The 15,451-nt window shown below is 57.7% G+C and overlaps 1 protein-coding gene and 1 pseudogene across 1 annotated transcript in view; both read right to left on the bottom strand.

The window, feature by feature from the left end:
- Adgrd1 (adhesion G protein-coupled receptor D1) overlaps positions 1-912 on the bottom strand; it is an 82,037-nt gene extending 81,125 nt beyond the window's left edge. Inside the window, exon 1 of the mRNA XM_033762483.1 lies at positions 722-912. The gene's annotated coding sequence lies outside the window, so the exon portion shown is untranslated. The remainder of the gene's footprint in view (positions 1-721) is intronic.
- Positions 913-3,051: 2,139 nt separating this feature from the next.
- LOC104848500 lies at positions 3,052-6,612 on the bottom strand (annotated as a pseudogene).
- Between the last annotated feature and the right edge of the window lie 8,839 nt (positions 6,613-15,451).

The raw sequence follows: 15,451 nt of genomic DNA, 5'->3' as shown, positions 1-15,451 counted from the left end.
AGGGAGAGGCTGTTGGCACTGTTTCTTGAGAGAATCTGCCTCACACAGTCATAGAGGAGAAGACAGAACTAGCAGGGATTTAGGAGAAATGAGGAGGGCAGGGCACATCTGGATCTAATCCTCACTGGTGGAGCACCCCACCCAACCACAGCAGGATCCTTACACTCAGACCCACACAAAACACAACATTCACCCAGAGAGCCCATATAACAAAATTTAATCAACACGAGAGAATATAAAATGTGCTCTCTGGACATCATGAATCGAGCTATCAATCTACCGCAGAAAGCTAGCAGGCAGCTCTCCAATCACTTAGCAACCAGAATTGTATCTCACCTAACCTGTGAGTAAACAGTAACATGCAGATAAACTAGGAAACTGTCTGAGCGGGATGGAAATGAAAACCACAGATCACAGTGAGGGGACACAGCTAAAGCAGGGCATAGAAGGAAAGGCACAGCATGGGACGCATGTGTTAGAAAAGAAGAGACAACCCAAGTCAGTGACCTATGCTTGTATCATAAGAAACTGGAAAAACTAGAGCAAAATAAACCTGAGTGACAGTAGGAAAGGAAGAATAAAGTGACCGTATTTCCAGCTGCAGAAAGTGCCACCTCAGGGGCACATCCCAACACCTCCCAGCTTCTCATTCTGGCGCCACACAGAGAACGATCACCACACCCCTCCCCAACATCAGCTCCTGCAGTGTCTCCTCACTCACCTCTCTCCTGTCTCCTGACCACACTGATCCAGTATTTCAGCTCCTGTCCCTCACACGCCTGTGTGCACAAGGCTCCTCCCAGGGTGTCCTTGCCCAGCTTCCTCTCAAATTCAACCTGCACCACCTTAGTGTGCTAGTCAGCTTTCCATCATCACAGCAAACTATCTCATGCCTATAACTTAGAAGAGGACAGCTTTACACTGGCTCATGGTTTCAGAGGGTTCAGTCCACAGGCAGCTGGCTCCAGGCAGGAGCACTGCGGCAGAAGGGCCCAGGGAAGGAATCTTCTCACTCATGGGGACCAGGAAACAGGCAGCAGAGAAGAGCCAAAAAGGAGGCAGCCAGGGACCAGATGTGGTCCCCAAGGTCACACTCTGACCTGCCAGAACACCCAGAGCAAGCTCTCCTAGTGGCTCTTCCGTCAGTCACATGGACGATGAAGATTCCTGTCACACTCAGGATGCAGCAGTTCTAGTCTCCATCCCACAACTCAGCACAGAGCACAAGGTGCTGTTTCAGCCTCTCCCACGCACCATTTACCCGATGCCTCTGACACTCCCACAAGGCGGGCAGCAAGGCGGCCACGGCTGTCCCTTCTCACTGCCCTGACTCTTCCCCAGAGGGGCCACCAAAGCTCCCAGGAGACACTCCAAAAGCCAGGGTGTGGCTTCCTGCAGGTGTCCAGGGCGTGCTGACTCTGCTCCAGGGAGGAGCCAGGCAGCAGCCTGGGTTCCCGTGGTGCCCGTGTCTGTCCTCCATGGCATCCGTTTCCAGCGTGCTCCCTCCGGTCCCCGGAGTGTGCTCCTCCTGCCCAAGGCGTGAGAATGGAGCAGTGTAGGAGGCAGGCACAGCACCCTGTGATTCCTGGAAGCCACTCTGAGGAGACCAGGAGGGAGCCCTCCCCATGCCATCCTCAGTGGTCCCTCTCGTGTCACTCAGTACAAGGCTGTGCCCAAGGCCCTGTGGCACTGTTGGACCGTGTCCCCCCTAGGGACAGCAGCAGACAACACACTCTTGGCTGGCGGCTGGAGGGGGGTTCCTGACCTCTGCCCTTCTGGGGTCAGACCCTCATCGGAGCCAGCTTCCTCTGTCCATGCTGCCTCAGTACATCGTGTACAGTGTCATTTCAGGAGGGCGAGACTGTCGTCACTCTCAGCTTTGCCGATGTCCTCGAATCCTCATCAGCTGCTGGCAGAGTCTGGCTTTACATACTCCCGGCAGCTGGGCTTCCCCCAGGAGCCCCACCTCCAACCCTGAACCCCAGAGGAGCTGCCGCAGGGAAGAAGGTGCTGGGGCCGTAGACTGCTTCCCGGGTCGTGACTCTATTCAGGAGAAAATGGGAAGGAGGTGGCGGCTGCGATCTGCGGAGCAGAGCCGGCAGCCCAGCGAGCAGCAGAGTCTGCGGCATTCCCTCTGCCTGCATCAGCTGCCTCCTCACAGCAAAGCAGCTCATCTCTGGAACTACAGAAAACAGCCAACTCGGAATGCAAGGAATCTGGATGCAGAAGCCCAGCCTGTGTTCACTTTGAACTCACCAACTCTGAGTCTCGCTCTCTGAAGAATGCACACTATTTGGGCAGCTGCCTCCCGTTCGCTTCTTTCCTCTCCCACACCTTCCAGCGTGGCTTCCACAGGGCCAGAGCCGCCCTTCTCCTCCCCACACCTAAACCTGTAGCCACTCAGCAAGGGGACACCGTGGACCAGCATGTGAGGCGTTGGAAAACGGGCCCTGAGCTTGGGTTCCGTCCTGCATGGGGTGTGGGGGGCTGGCCCGAATCCCTCTGAGACCCAGCACCCCAGCCTGAGCACTGACGGTTTTAGGAAAGTCCAAAATCACTTGCACAATCAGAATAAAGGGGCATGCGGATCAGAAGCAGGCAGGGCACAGGGCGCCTGGCACCTGGGCTGTTCAGAGCCCGGGGTGGCCACAGAGCCAGCAGGGAAGCAGCCCTGCCCTATGGCCAGGCCCCAGGTCACCACAGCATCCACGCCACCCCACCTTCTCCCCAGGAAATGGCCCAAAAGGCCACAGGTGGGGGGCACTGTGAGTTCAGAACAGGAAAGAAACCCCAGCACTGTCCCATGAGGTGGAGGTGGCCAGCAGCATCTCCATCCCAGGAGCTGCCGAGTGAGGGCCTGGCTCCTGGCCCTTCGACGTGGAGGGCAGGAGCTGCTTGTTCCTTTTTTTCTTTTTTTTTTTTAACTGTACAAAACTGATAGTTTATTTCTCTTTAGGCTTTCTGACCCACCTCCCAAGGTGGTACATCTCTGAATAAAAGAAAACCTGCAAAGCTTTCCTGGATACAAGGTGAGCAAAAAGTTAATTTTACTGTACCGGATGTATCCTCAACCTGTGTCGCCCTTGTAACTATTCTTATTTTCAGTCTGAGAAAACCCATCTACTGGAACTGCGCCACATTCTCTGAGTATATGCCCTGCAGAAGTTCGGGGCGTGCCCACGGGGTGCCGTGTCATGTTCCCCTCTCCGTACTGTCCACTGTCACCGAGGTGCTGCTGGCTCCCACAGGGAAAATGGCTGCTCAGCCCACTGCCATAGTGGTCATGATCTGAATCACATGGCTCCGCATCCCGGGAATCTGCTCTCCCCTGGGGCTGCACGCTCTCCACTGAGTCCTCTCGCTGCTCATGTTTCAGGACAACACCTCAGTGAGCCCTGGTCACCACGCCAATCACTTCTTCCTCTGCAAAATTGGAAGAGGAAGAAAGCAAGCTTTTGATGTTCTCTTGCCCTGGCTGGGGCTTGGGTCGAAGCTGCTCCTGGGCAGATAAGGGCTATCGGTCCACGACGCTCGGTTAATGCGCCATTGCGCAGGCGGCTGCTGAGCTGGCTGTTCTTCCCGGTCTTCATCGCACACTGCATTTCCGTCAGCATCCTGTTTCTCATGCTTCGGAATCCGACCAAATCCAACGGCACCTCTCACATCCCCACAGACAGACACCTTTCGAAATGACACTGCTGACACCTGTCCCGATTCATCCTCGTTGTGAAACAGTTTTTGTTCTTTGGGTACTTCTTGAACTGGATGATTTGCTGAATACTTCTCTGAGAGAAACCTTAGGAACTCCACAGTGGAACCCTGGTGCCAAAGCAGGACCAAGCCCCTCAGTTTTGTCACACCACTGACTCTGTCATCCAGGAGCACTTGACTTGCCTGTCGGCACAGAACAGTCTGCTTGATCATCCCTCAGGATGCCTTCTATGTCGGAGAGATCACCACTGTTCTGTGGTTACCACTGACGTCAGAGTTAGAGCTATTTAGAGAAGATGGAACAGAAGAGGAGGAGGACTGGAAACTGTTCTCGGCTCCCTCACTGTGGCAAGCGGCAGGGCTAGAGGCTGAGCCAGAAGAGGTGATACAGGCAGTCACACCTCGCACGTTCACCTCCGTGGTACCTTCTGAAGGGCTGAGGCCATCCTGGGCTGGAGGCTGCGGTTGTCACATTGTCTTTGTCACCCTCACAGGCGGGGTGGGTGGGTGCTGCAGGGAGAGGGTGGTGGCGCTCCTCACCAGTCCATCAAAAAAGAGTGGTGGTGCAATGATTTCCTGCAGCCTGTGCAGAGCGGGGGTGAGGGAGGCGCTGGAGCTGTTTTTCTCAATGCCAGCTTTCCTGAGTTTGTTTTCACAGTCCTGAACCCAGGCCCTTTGCACTGACACACATCCCCAGCTCTTTTTTTAAATTATTTTTTATTTTGAGACAGGGTCTCAGTAAGTTGCCAGAGCCAGGCTCAAACTTTCCGTCCTCCTGCCTCAGCCTCACAGAGGGCTAGGACCACCAGTGTGTGCCACTGTGCCAGGCTCATAACGTCCTCTGGGCAGAGAGAAAACAGGCCAGGAGAGGCAAACAAGCTGCCCAGCTCATCTGTGGGAAAAATATTTCGCAGTAAAGAAACAAACTTGAGGAAGCCACATCCCCGCCCTGAGTCCATCAGCACAGCCGGGGCACGGACCCCTCACAGCAGCCTCAGAGAGGGTTGCCTGGTGCTTCCTTTACCACTCAGAGGCTGAAAGCCCACAGGCCCTGGTGGCCTCTCCTCCACCCTTCTCCTCCCTGAGCCAGTGCAGCCTCCTCCTCCTTGGAGAGGAAGAGGCGCCAGCTGCACCTGTAAAAAACAGACCTCACAGAGAGCTCAGGCGACGGAGTCAGCACGAGGCGGAGGAGGTAGCGCCAGTCTAGAGGTTGTTTGGCGTTTTCTATTTGAGGGGAAATTACAAAGCCAGGATGGTTCTTTTCAAACGTTCGGCTGAAAGTCCAGGACAGAATCCAGACACAAAAGCAAAGGCACCAAGCAGGACTGGAGCTCGCCCAAGTGTCGCAGCGTCAGAGCAGCTGTGAAATGCGTGGCCAGAGGCATCCTCGCCAGGTCGCTTTGGCCTTGTCTCTTGAGCCAGATGCAGACACACACGAATCAGCCAGGCACAGGCCACAGGAGCTGGGCCTCGGCAGGAGAGCAACAGGACACCCCAGGAAGAAAACCAGAGGCCTTTCTGGTGCCAAGACCAAGGATAGGGCTGCAGACTGACCCTGAGCCCTGTTGGTAAGGGCCTCATTGCTGCTGACAGAAGCCAACAGGGAAATGGGCCTGTCTGTGGCTGAGTGGCCAGGGTGTTCCGGCTGCAGGTGCAGCTTATCCAGGGCCCCAACGTTGCCCTGCTGTGCGGCTCTGCTTACCCTGGACCAGCTGAGCCGCTGAGGAAAGGCCTCTTCTCCCTGACTTGCTGGGCTTGAGTAATTTGACCCGTTTTCTGATCAGTGCCACAGAGAGACAGGAATTGATTGCATTTCAGTTATGGAGGACGCAAGAGAGAATGGTAACCAGTTACTTCAAGCAAATGAATGTGTGGGAGAAAGAGCCACACAGGAGAAGCCAGGGTTCTTCCAGACGGGAGCCTGGCTCCCTGTGCTAGGGTGGGGGAGAAGTGCAGGACGGTGGAGTGTGGGGACCCCCGAACTCGGGGTCGCTCCTCCCCAAGGCACAGAAGCAAGCTGAGGTGTCTGTTCTCAAGCCAGCTCTGCCGAGGACACCAGCAGGCAGACAACTTCTTGCCTCCTGGCCCTCACCTAACATCCTCTGGTGTCACTGGACCTCACTCCCCGCCAGACACCAAACTGCAGGCCCCAGACTTCATACTCTGGGCCCTTCCAGGGGAGGGGCCGTCCATCGGCTGCAGGCCCACCGGGGACAGGAGAAGTGGCTCCTGGTGCAGGAGCAGCTGGAGCACAGCCCGGGACAGATGCTCGGCCTCCTGAGTCCCCAGTGCCAACACTGTGGCCTGGAACAGCTGCACCTGGGCTGTAGGAGGCCGAGGCACAGAGAGCACAGGGCACAGGGGGAGAGGGCACCGCTGCAGCCCCGAAGGCCACAGCAGCCTCTGCCAGGCAGGACTGGGACCTGAGCAAGGCAGGCCTTCTCCTGAGTGCCACAGACAAGCCGCAAACTCCAGGTTGCGCACAAAGCTGATTTGTCCACAAGTCTGGAAATACATAACCCAAGTCCTGGGCACAGCTGCCTATGCTCATGAAAGGGAACTGACAACACCAAGTGGGAAAAAAAATCCACTGGGTGCGAGAGGCACGCCATGACCCCATCACTCAGGAGGCTGAAGCAGGAGCAACGCCCTGAGTTTAAGGCTGGCCTGGACTACCCAGGGAGACCCGGTCTCACAAAAACACAAATCAATCTGGTCCATTCAGGCTGTCACCATGAAATGCCAGTCAGGTGGCTTAAATACAGCAGAAACACACGGCTCACAGTTCTGGGAACTCCAAGGCCAGGCCTGACAGCCCTGTCGTGTGGCGGGCGCCTCCAGTGTCGGGGTGAGGCACTCTCCGATCCCTTGGTAACCATGCTGCTCCACCTGAGGCCCCATCCGGACCTGACCACTGCCCAAGGGCCCCCTTCTGGCACCACGTCTTGGGGCCAGGGTCTTAACACACGCTGGGATGGGACTGCAGTGGGGCCACCACAGACGCTGCAGTCCCTGAGAAGCCACACGCCACCATCACGGCTTGAGATTAAATACCACTGAGAAGGTCAGGATGGTGGACAGCATCTGGATGCTTTCCTGGGACCTGTCACGGCTGGGTTTCAGAGGCCCCCCCACCGAAGCCCAGTCCTGCAGCATCGCTGAGCAACAGGAAAGGGTGCTCTGCAAACCCTAAGGCATTCATCTCTGACTAGGAAAACAGAACTTTCAATTTGAGAAAAGGCTATTTCTGCATTCAGCTTTCCTGATAATTTCGCATCCCCAGCAGTGTTAAATGTTGCTTGGATTTATAATAGAAAGTGATTACCCAACGAATTCGCCGTCTGCAACTAATACGGTACCCCTCAAACGGCAGTGTTTCTGGGGAAACAGATAAAAAGCCTGGTTGAAGCTATCACATTTTGGGAGGCAATTCCTTTTATATCTTTTTAAAAGTGATTACAGACTAATTTGCTTTGCCAAAAAAGCCAACGCCTAGTATACTTGTACTTTATTTTCTTGGCATTCCTCAGCCCTTAAGTTTTTTTGCAATTGGGGAAATATTTGATGATAACTCCTCGAGCATGAGTCAGATTTTTATGTCCTCCCTCCCTGGCTCCTCCGACCCACCTAGCTTTCCCCAATCGACTCTTGGTGGGAGAGTCCGCCCCAGACCCTACGGTGCGAGTTCTGGCTGTGGCTTCACCGGATTGGCGCCGTGGTTCCATCCTCGGCCCCAGGAGCCCAGCCCTCTTGTGGGGATGAGGGCCAGGAGCAGACCAGACTCTGCTGGGCTGCAGCTGGCAGGGAGCACTGCCCAGCACCTCCCCAGCCTGGGTCATCTCAGCATCCAAAAAAAGAAAAAACACGCAAGACCAGCACATAACCGAGAACAAGCCCACAGACCGCAGCTCCTCCACCCTCTGAGGGGAGACCCCTGGTTCTGCCACTCTGGGCACTGCCCACTGTGCCGCCAGCCTGTGGCTCCTTGTGCTTCCCGGCACCCATGGGTGGTGCCTGCCCTGGGCTGGTTCTGGGAATAGGAGCTGTGGGCTGCCCCGCCCTGTCCTCCCAGCCCTACCCACGGGCTCCCCTCTTCCTCTTCCTGAGCCCTAGGGGGGCAGCCTGGCACCCCAGACCTCTGCACTGCAGGACAGTCACTGGCTGGGGACACTGCCCTTAGCCCAGCACAGAAAACAAAGGGTCCTGCAGCATGCTGACCCCTGGGCTTCCTTCCACATGTACCCAGAGAGGCTGCGTCTACACTCCACCCCTAGAGCTGTGGGACAGAGCCGGGACCTGGCCCTGCATGCTGTGGTCACTGGGTTGAGCCCTGACCAGGCTCCACGGCCACCCCTGTCCTCAGGCCGACCCCACACACACCATGCTCCACACCCTAGCTCCTTCCGAAGCCTCCCTGCTGCCTGGAGAGTGAGTCCTCCGGCCTACACTGGGACGGGAGCTGACTAATGACATATGTGACCTCAGCCAGGAGGAATGTGGACACAGCCCGAGCGTCCCCGCCAGCTCTGACGTCCACTGAGCATCCTGCCACACCTCGTGGCCCGACGACAGTCCTGACACCGGCTGGTTGTGCTCTGGCCATGGCCACAGCGTGCACTGGCAGAAGGCCCAAGGCTGGCCTAGTCCCAGGGCAACCACAGGCTCTGAAGCCTGGGAGACAAACCCAGCAGAGGGTGGGCCTGGGCCGGAGTCTGGGGCAGACAAGGGATGGATCTGCCTTCCCCACAGCCGAGCGGCTCTGTCAGGGCCTGGCCCGGCTCAAATCTAACGGCCACTGTGCCACAAGGCCCAAGGTGGACGCCACCCTCAGCTCCAGCCCCAGGGACAGGGACCCCCCTCCCATCACAGCCCTCAGCTGCCCATCCCCTGCCACCTGCATCCAGCTGGCAGAGGGCAGAGTGAAGTGCATACTGGTCTGCCCAGGTCCCCAGCCACCCCTCACCTCCTGTGAACCTGGCGGGAGGCCATGCGCCAGACGGACCTGTGCCAGTTAAGAGGATGCCAGGCAGAGCGCCCAACTTTGCCACCAAGCCCAGGGATGGGCAGGGAGTTCCAGATACCGTTCCTCAGACCCTGTCGCAGGGCTCACACCTGGCACCTAATGGGTTGGCTTCCAGTGGCACTGGGCTCACCCTGGGAACTACAATCCATGACGGGACTGTGAGCCCGGTCACCCAACATTGGCACAGAAACTCGGGCTGCCTCAGGAGCCACAGTGCCATGTGGCGGAGGCCTGAGTGCAGTCTGCGGACTGAACCACTGCACCCTCCAGTCTTGGAAGCACCAAGACTGGGGTGGGGGCTGGGCCCCTTCAGTGCAGACAGTGAGGGAAAGGAAGGGTAAGGAAAAGAGGTAAGGAAAGAGAACCATGCCATGGCTCCCACCAGGCCCCAACTTGAGCCTGCGCCTCCTCCCTCTGCACTGACACAGCAGGTGTGGGAGGACTGCAGAGCCGGGGAGGACAGGACCACCTGTGCCCAAAGCCTCCCGGTAGTCAGCTCAGGGCTTCACAGCTGTCACCATCTGGCAGGGCCCCGCAGGGCAGGCTGGGAGCCGCCCCCAGGAGAGGAGCAGTGGCCTCAGCCTCCCACTCCACCACCTGGGCTCCCCTACCGGGAAGTGGAGGTCCCTAGGCCCAGGATCCCGGGGAACCTCAGGCCGTGGCTCTGCTGCCCCCTAGTGGCAGTGCCTGGCGGTCCTCTGGGATGGCCCTCATCTGCAGGGAGAAGGGAGCACGGGCAGCATCCCGGCCCTCACACGCTCCTCCACACGCTTGTGCCTGGGTGCTTTGGCCCTCGAACCTCTGACCCTTCCTCATCTGCAAAAGGAGCTCCTCGGCCCCAGCCCGGCCAGGTGAACCCTCGCTGGCTTCCGGCCTGGCCCAGGTGGCCATGTTCAGTTCCATTGGTACCAGGTGACTCGTGTGCAGAGAGGCCCCAGAGCAGGACAGGAGGGACATGGCCCAGGGTTGGGCCTGGCTGTCCCCGGCAGCCTGCCTGTCCCAAGTGTAGGGCCGGAGCCCAGGGCCCTCAGCCCAGCAGGACGCATGAGTTGCTGGTGCTGCTTTCTGCAGCTCCTTCTGTGAGCCGTCCGGGTCCTGGCCTCGGTGGCCACTCTGAGGGCAACACATCCTGGCCCCAGGACACAGGTGGATTCCTCACCATGACCAAGTGGCACTCTGCACGGCCGGGCAGGAGGAGGGGGCCGGGTACCTCGAGGGAGGGGCCTGCAGCAGAACCTGGGAGCAAGCATGAGCTTGGGCGCCCCGTGTGGCCCACAGGGCTCACTGCAGGGCGTGGGGGCCTGGCCTGCTGTCTCACCCCCCATCTCTGGCTGTGTTCCTGTCCTTCTCTGAGATGACACCCTGCAGAGGGGCTGAGCCCCAGGTCAGGGCACAGTCGCAGACACAGGGTGTGCTCAGTGAGGACCCTGGCATGCCGCGGGCCCCGCAGGTCAGGACTGGGTGTCCAAGCTGCACTCTTGCCGCTGTGGGGCCCTGGCAGTGGGCTCAGAGCCCTCTGTTCATGCCACGCACTGAGGCCTCTGTCCCTGTGACTTCAGCTCCCCGAGACCAGCATCGGAGCGCCTCCCTTCACTCCGTGTGCACGGCAGCTCCAGCTGATTTCAAATCACGCCCACTCGAACGTTTTGCTGCGCTTTCCTCCGACCTGGGGCTACACGGCCTTCACGCTCTCCACGTGGTCTGCAGATGAGCTCTTAAGATCGACACAGATCTGACACCAACCTGTGGTACATGAGTTTGAGGCCAGCCTGGGCTGCACAGTGGGACCCTGTCTCAAAAATCCAAACAATAAAATAAAATTTAAAAAGGCAGGGAGCAGGTGGCGACAGAGCAGGATGGAGTCAGGGAGGTGAGTTCACCTGAGCCTGGACCATGGAGAGGGAGCAGCTGCTGGCAGCTGAGGTGGGCAAATGCCCCAGGCAGAAGGGCAGAGGGACAGGCTGATGCGCTGGGCAGCAGGACAGAGCAGCCACAGTGTGCAGAGAGAAGAGGGGCTGGAAGCACAGAGGTGGGAGTCAGGCTCCGCTCTGCAGCTGTGAGCCGTGACACCCGGATTCCCATGATTCCTGCACTCTGGGAGGCTGAGGCAGGAGGATCTTGAGTTTCAGCTGAGCCTACATGACTTAGTGAGACCCTGTCTCAAAATATGAAAGACAAAAAAGGGCTACGATGGAGCTCGTTGGGGGAACCTATGTTCACTCTTCAGTACCACAAGGAGGAGGAGGAAAATAGGAAGAGGAAAAGGAAGGAAAAAGCAACAGTGCTGTCACCGGCCCCTGCTGGAGCCCAGCCTCAGCCGGGCATGCCTGGGTCTGACCCCAGGGAACCCGCTCCATCTCCCAGCTGGCCAGAGAGGACACAGCCCAAGGGGACGCCACCAGCTCAGGCACTGCCCCCTGGCCGCTGCCCACAGAGCTGGGAGTAGAGTCAGAAGAAAGCACGGGGAGGAAGGGCACAGCTCTGCACAGAGCCAGGTCCTCAGCAGAGCCGGACAAGGGCAGAGCGCGGGAGCAGAGAGAACCTGGGCACCCTCCCTGGGGTGCACGCCACTGCACCCAGCATGGGCACCCACATCGATGCCCCTGCCTGGCTTCACCTGCCGCGGAGAAAGGACAGGGTGCCAGGTCAGCACCCCAGACCCCACCCTGGCCAGGCTCTCAGATGATGCCGGGCAGCGCCCACCCAGGCAGGGCCAGGAGGGTCGCATCCTGCGGCCCAGGGACGAGGTGCCCTCACTCGTGAAGCCTCTGAGAATGGCCTTCCACGCTGAGTGTGGCCCTACCCAAGATCAAGAGCAGGACGCCGCTGCCCTGACCAGAACGCATGACCAGGAGCTGCATTCTCATCCCACCACTGTTAGGACATCAGCAGGCCAACAGGAGGGAATAAACAGCACCGTGACCGTGAGCAACGTGGCTGTGACACCTCGTGGCTGGCACACTTGCCAGGAACGGCTGGGGCCTGGAGCTCTAGCCCCGGCACCAGAATCAACGTGGGTTCTTTTGCTGTGTCTTAATTTGTAGGAGGAGGCAAGTGCTGGATTCTGAAAGTCATGTGGAAAAATAAAAAAGCAGGAGTAGAAGCAGACATGCAGAGAGAGACAGAGAGAGACATTATCAAACCTCAGCCACTAAAGCCTGCGGCGCTGGCAGCTAAATGACAGTGTAACTCTACAGAGGGTGCAGGACTCTGAGAGCTGATTCCTGGCGGTGACAGCTGTACCGTGGTGTCGCAAGGAAACCCGCCAGCTCCTCAGGACAGTGTCTTACTGGGAACCATGGAAACCAAACTGAAAACACGTTGGGCCCCTACTTGACACCTTATATGGAGATCAATTCCAGAAACATGAAAATTGTGTTATTAAACAAAACTAGTCCAACAGACATGTCCCGGTATCGCCTTGAAGGAGACGATCTTTTTAACTCTGGCTCAAAAGCCGGAAGCCATTAAATAAATGGATGCATTCAACTGCATTTCAAGATGTCAGAGCAAACGGTAAATGACATAAACTGGGGAAATGTCTGCGCCAGCCACGGCTGGCATCCCCATAACACAGGCTCCCAAGACAGATTCACAGACACGCAGGGGCTGGGAGGAGTGCACACTGACGGATGGACAGCACAGCCACAGAGCTGACTCCGGGACAGCACGGCAGGGTGCCCGAGATTGGAGCTGGGGGACCGGAAGCCCCCAGACCCGAGCGCAAGGAGGTTAAGGCACAGACAGGAGTGGAGCAGGGACCCCAGAGTCCCACTTCTGGGATTCATCTTAGAGATGTCCACAGCTGTGCACAGGGAGCAAAATATTAATAAGCACTCCACAGGCGGCGAGGCCAGGAGAGAGGATGCTCAAGGTCTGCCGCTGCAGAAGATTTTCCGAGGTGCACTGTTAACATGCAAATAACATAAGCTTTGTACCTGGAGCCTGGGAGCCTGGGTTCCTGCTTGCTCCTGAGTAACAGGTGACAGCAGGACACTGGAGAAACCCACAGAAGGGCCACCGGTGTCTCTGGGGTGAGCTGTGGGCCGCACGAGTGTCCATGTGGCCCTGCTCAAATAACTATGGGCACTAAAGCCTCGATCTGCACATAGAGCCAGGATGGGCACTGGGTCTTGCGTGAGGAAACGGGACCGGGAGCTGTGGCCACAGTTACAGGGTGGGAGGAGGGCGGGAGGGAAGAGGAACATCCACTTTCTTGTATGAACAATGAGGCACACGTGTGCAAGGTCTCATCTCAGAGCATGGGCTTCCACATGGCTTTTTTGTTCGTTTGATCTGATTTGGTTTTTTTGTTTTTTGAGACAGGGTCTCAGGGTGGCTTTAAACTGTGTAGCCCAAGCTGGCCTCAAGCTCCAAGCGATCCTCCTGCCTCAGCCTCCTGAGTGCTGGGATCACAAGTGTGCGCCACTATGCCCCGCTACATTTTTTAATAATTACCATCCATGCTTCCATAACCAGAAATGGTAATTTTCATTTCTAGAAAATTCCCAATGAATAAAAATGCTGTTTGTTCCTCGAAAAGAAAACTCAAATGAACAGGTTCACAATATACACAGAACATTCAACTCCTCTTTAGAAAGTATGAAAATCAAAAGTACAGCTATCCTCTTGAAGGAAGGGATTTTTCTCATTATTGAAAACATCTCATATGTGTAGGTAGGACCATGGGATTCCAAATTCAGTCGCATTTTCGTCTTCTTCTGTACTTTCTGATTCTCAAACACCCGACGTTGGCCAGGCACAGCGGCTCATACCTGTAGTCCCAAGACTTGGGAGGCTGAGGCAAGAGGACTGCCATAAGTTCAAGACCAGCCTGAACTACACAGTGAGACCGTTTCCAAAAAACAAAACAAACCTCCTGACAAAAGCAGTGCCTTGCTTTCTGGCTGGGAGACAGTCTCCAACACTGCTCTGGGAAGATCAGTGATCTGTGAATTTAGCTGCTGCTTGTGGACACTAGGTGGCGCCGGGAAGGGACCCGCTCTCCCCTCCTTGTGCTGGGAATCACAGTAGTTAAAGCCTGGCACTAAGAACGGGTTCGTGGCTGTAAACGACCCAGGAGCAAAGCCAAGCACTGGGGCTGCTGGACTGGGGCATCCAGAGCACGGCCCACAGGCTGGATGCAGCGCAATGTACAGACGCCGTGGAAGAGCGCAGCTCACAGTCTCCTACCATCACCACCAGGTTTTATGAAAAGAACTGACAGTCTTTCCAGACCGGGTGGTTGATGAACGAGTGGGGGTCACCTCCACTCAGCTCCCTGAACTGGTGGCCCGCCCGCCTGCCGGCATCCTGCCCTGGAACCATAGCAACCGGGCTGCAGGCCCTGGGCTTCCCGCAGCTGTGTCCTCCTCCTTTCTGGCCCTCGGGTCACCTGTGACTTCCTGAGGGGACGCTGAGCAGTGAGGAAGGCGTGGCCGTGAACAGCAGAGTCCAGACGAGGCCATGGAAGGTACAACCCTGCTGCCAGCTCCGTCCTGGCCCCGCCCTGCACCTGTGCAGACCAGAAGCCGCCGCTGTGGGGCTGAGCCGGGGCAACTAGGTCAGGGAGGCACTGCACAACTGTCGCGGCCGACACTCCTGCGGGGCCACGGTGCTTCACTACCTATCACCACAATCAGCACCTCCATGCACACAGCGAGCCCGCGCCCGCACCCACCCTGGGGATGGAAGGAAACTGTGCCGCTCATCAAAGCTGTCAGCATATGGGCAGACTCGGGGACCAGCCCTCCAAATCCGGCTGCTCAGAGGCTCGGCCGCTGGGGTCCTGTTGGAAGTTCTGGATTTGCCTGAGTTTGGTGGGGCCAAACAAAAAAGAGGATGGAGGGAGGGGTGGGGTGCGGCTCCCTAACACAGCCCTTGCCTGGCACGGATGAGGCCTGGGTTCTGTGCCTGGCACCACTAACAGCGGGGCACCTTTGCTCTGCAGTGAGGCTGCACGGTGGGGGCCTGGGGCTGTGCTTCCTCGCGCCCTGACAGATGGAGGTGTGAGAATCAGCTGGAGAGGCCCTAAATCCTGTCCCGGGCACTGGGACAAAACCCCCAACTCCGGCAGCTCAGCTCACATATGTAGTCGGCGGTCTGAGGGTTCCAAGGCAGGAAGGCTGGCAGAGGGCCTGGCGAAGGAGAGCTGCTCACAGCATGGCGGCCAGGAAGTGGACAGAAGGCCCAACCAGCCCCCTCTGCCAACCACGGACCCCACGGCACAGTTCGCTTCAAGTTCAGCTACGGTTCGCCGGGGCCCAGTCCCCTGCCGAGAGTCCGGCTTCTGGGCACTGTAGGATGGCAGGAGGGTCTGGATCCAGGCCCCAATCTCTGCAGAGGGCAAACCATCAGGCTGCACCGTCATGGAGAGTCCGGCAGGAGGTAGCCACCAAAGCCCATGGAGCGAATTGGGACAACTGGGGGAGCGGCTGGCCCTGGCGCCCCACAGGACGCTGCAAGCCCCATTTCTGCTCAGATCAGACGATTGCGCGGGACTCCAGCGAGCAAGGGGAATAAACTGAAATTCTGTCACCCAGCGTCCTCCTCCCGCTTTGGGTCTGTCCCAGCACGGAATACAGCTCCAGGGCTGCTCCCAGCCCTGAAGCTGTGGTCCTGCTGGAGGCAGATCCACTGCAAGCGACTAAGCGCAGTCACCCCAATGGGAGGCCCTCCCACACGGTCAGAGCACAACACAACCCCCCCCCCGCGGGC

The sequence above is a fragment of the Fukomys damarensis genome, unplaced genomic scaffold (assembly GCF_012274545.1).
Source record: "Fukomys damarensis isolate Sample0158 unplaced genomic scaffold, DMR_v1.0_HiC HiC_scaffold_12, whole genome shotgun sequence".
NCBI classification, from domain to species: Eukaryota; Metazoa; Chordata; class Mammalia; order Rodentia; family Bathyergidae; genus Fukomys; species Fukomys damarensis.
The sequence above is the reverse complement of the archived record's forward strand: the minus strand, read 5'-3'. Positions and strand labels throughout refer to the sequence as shown.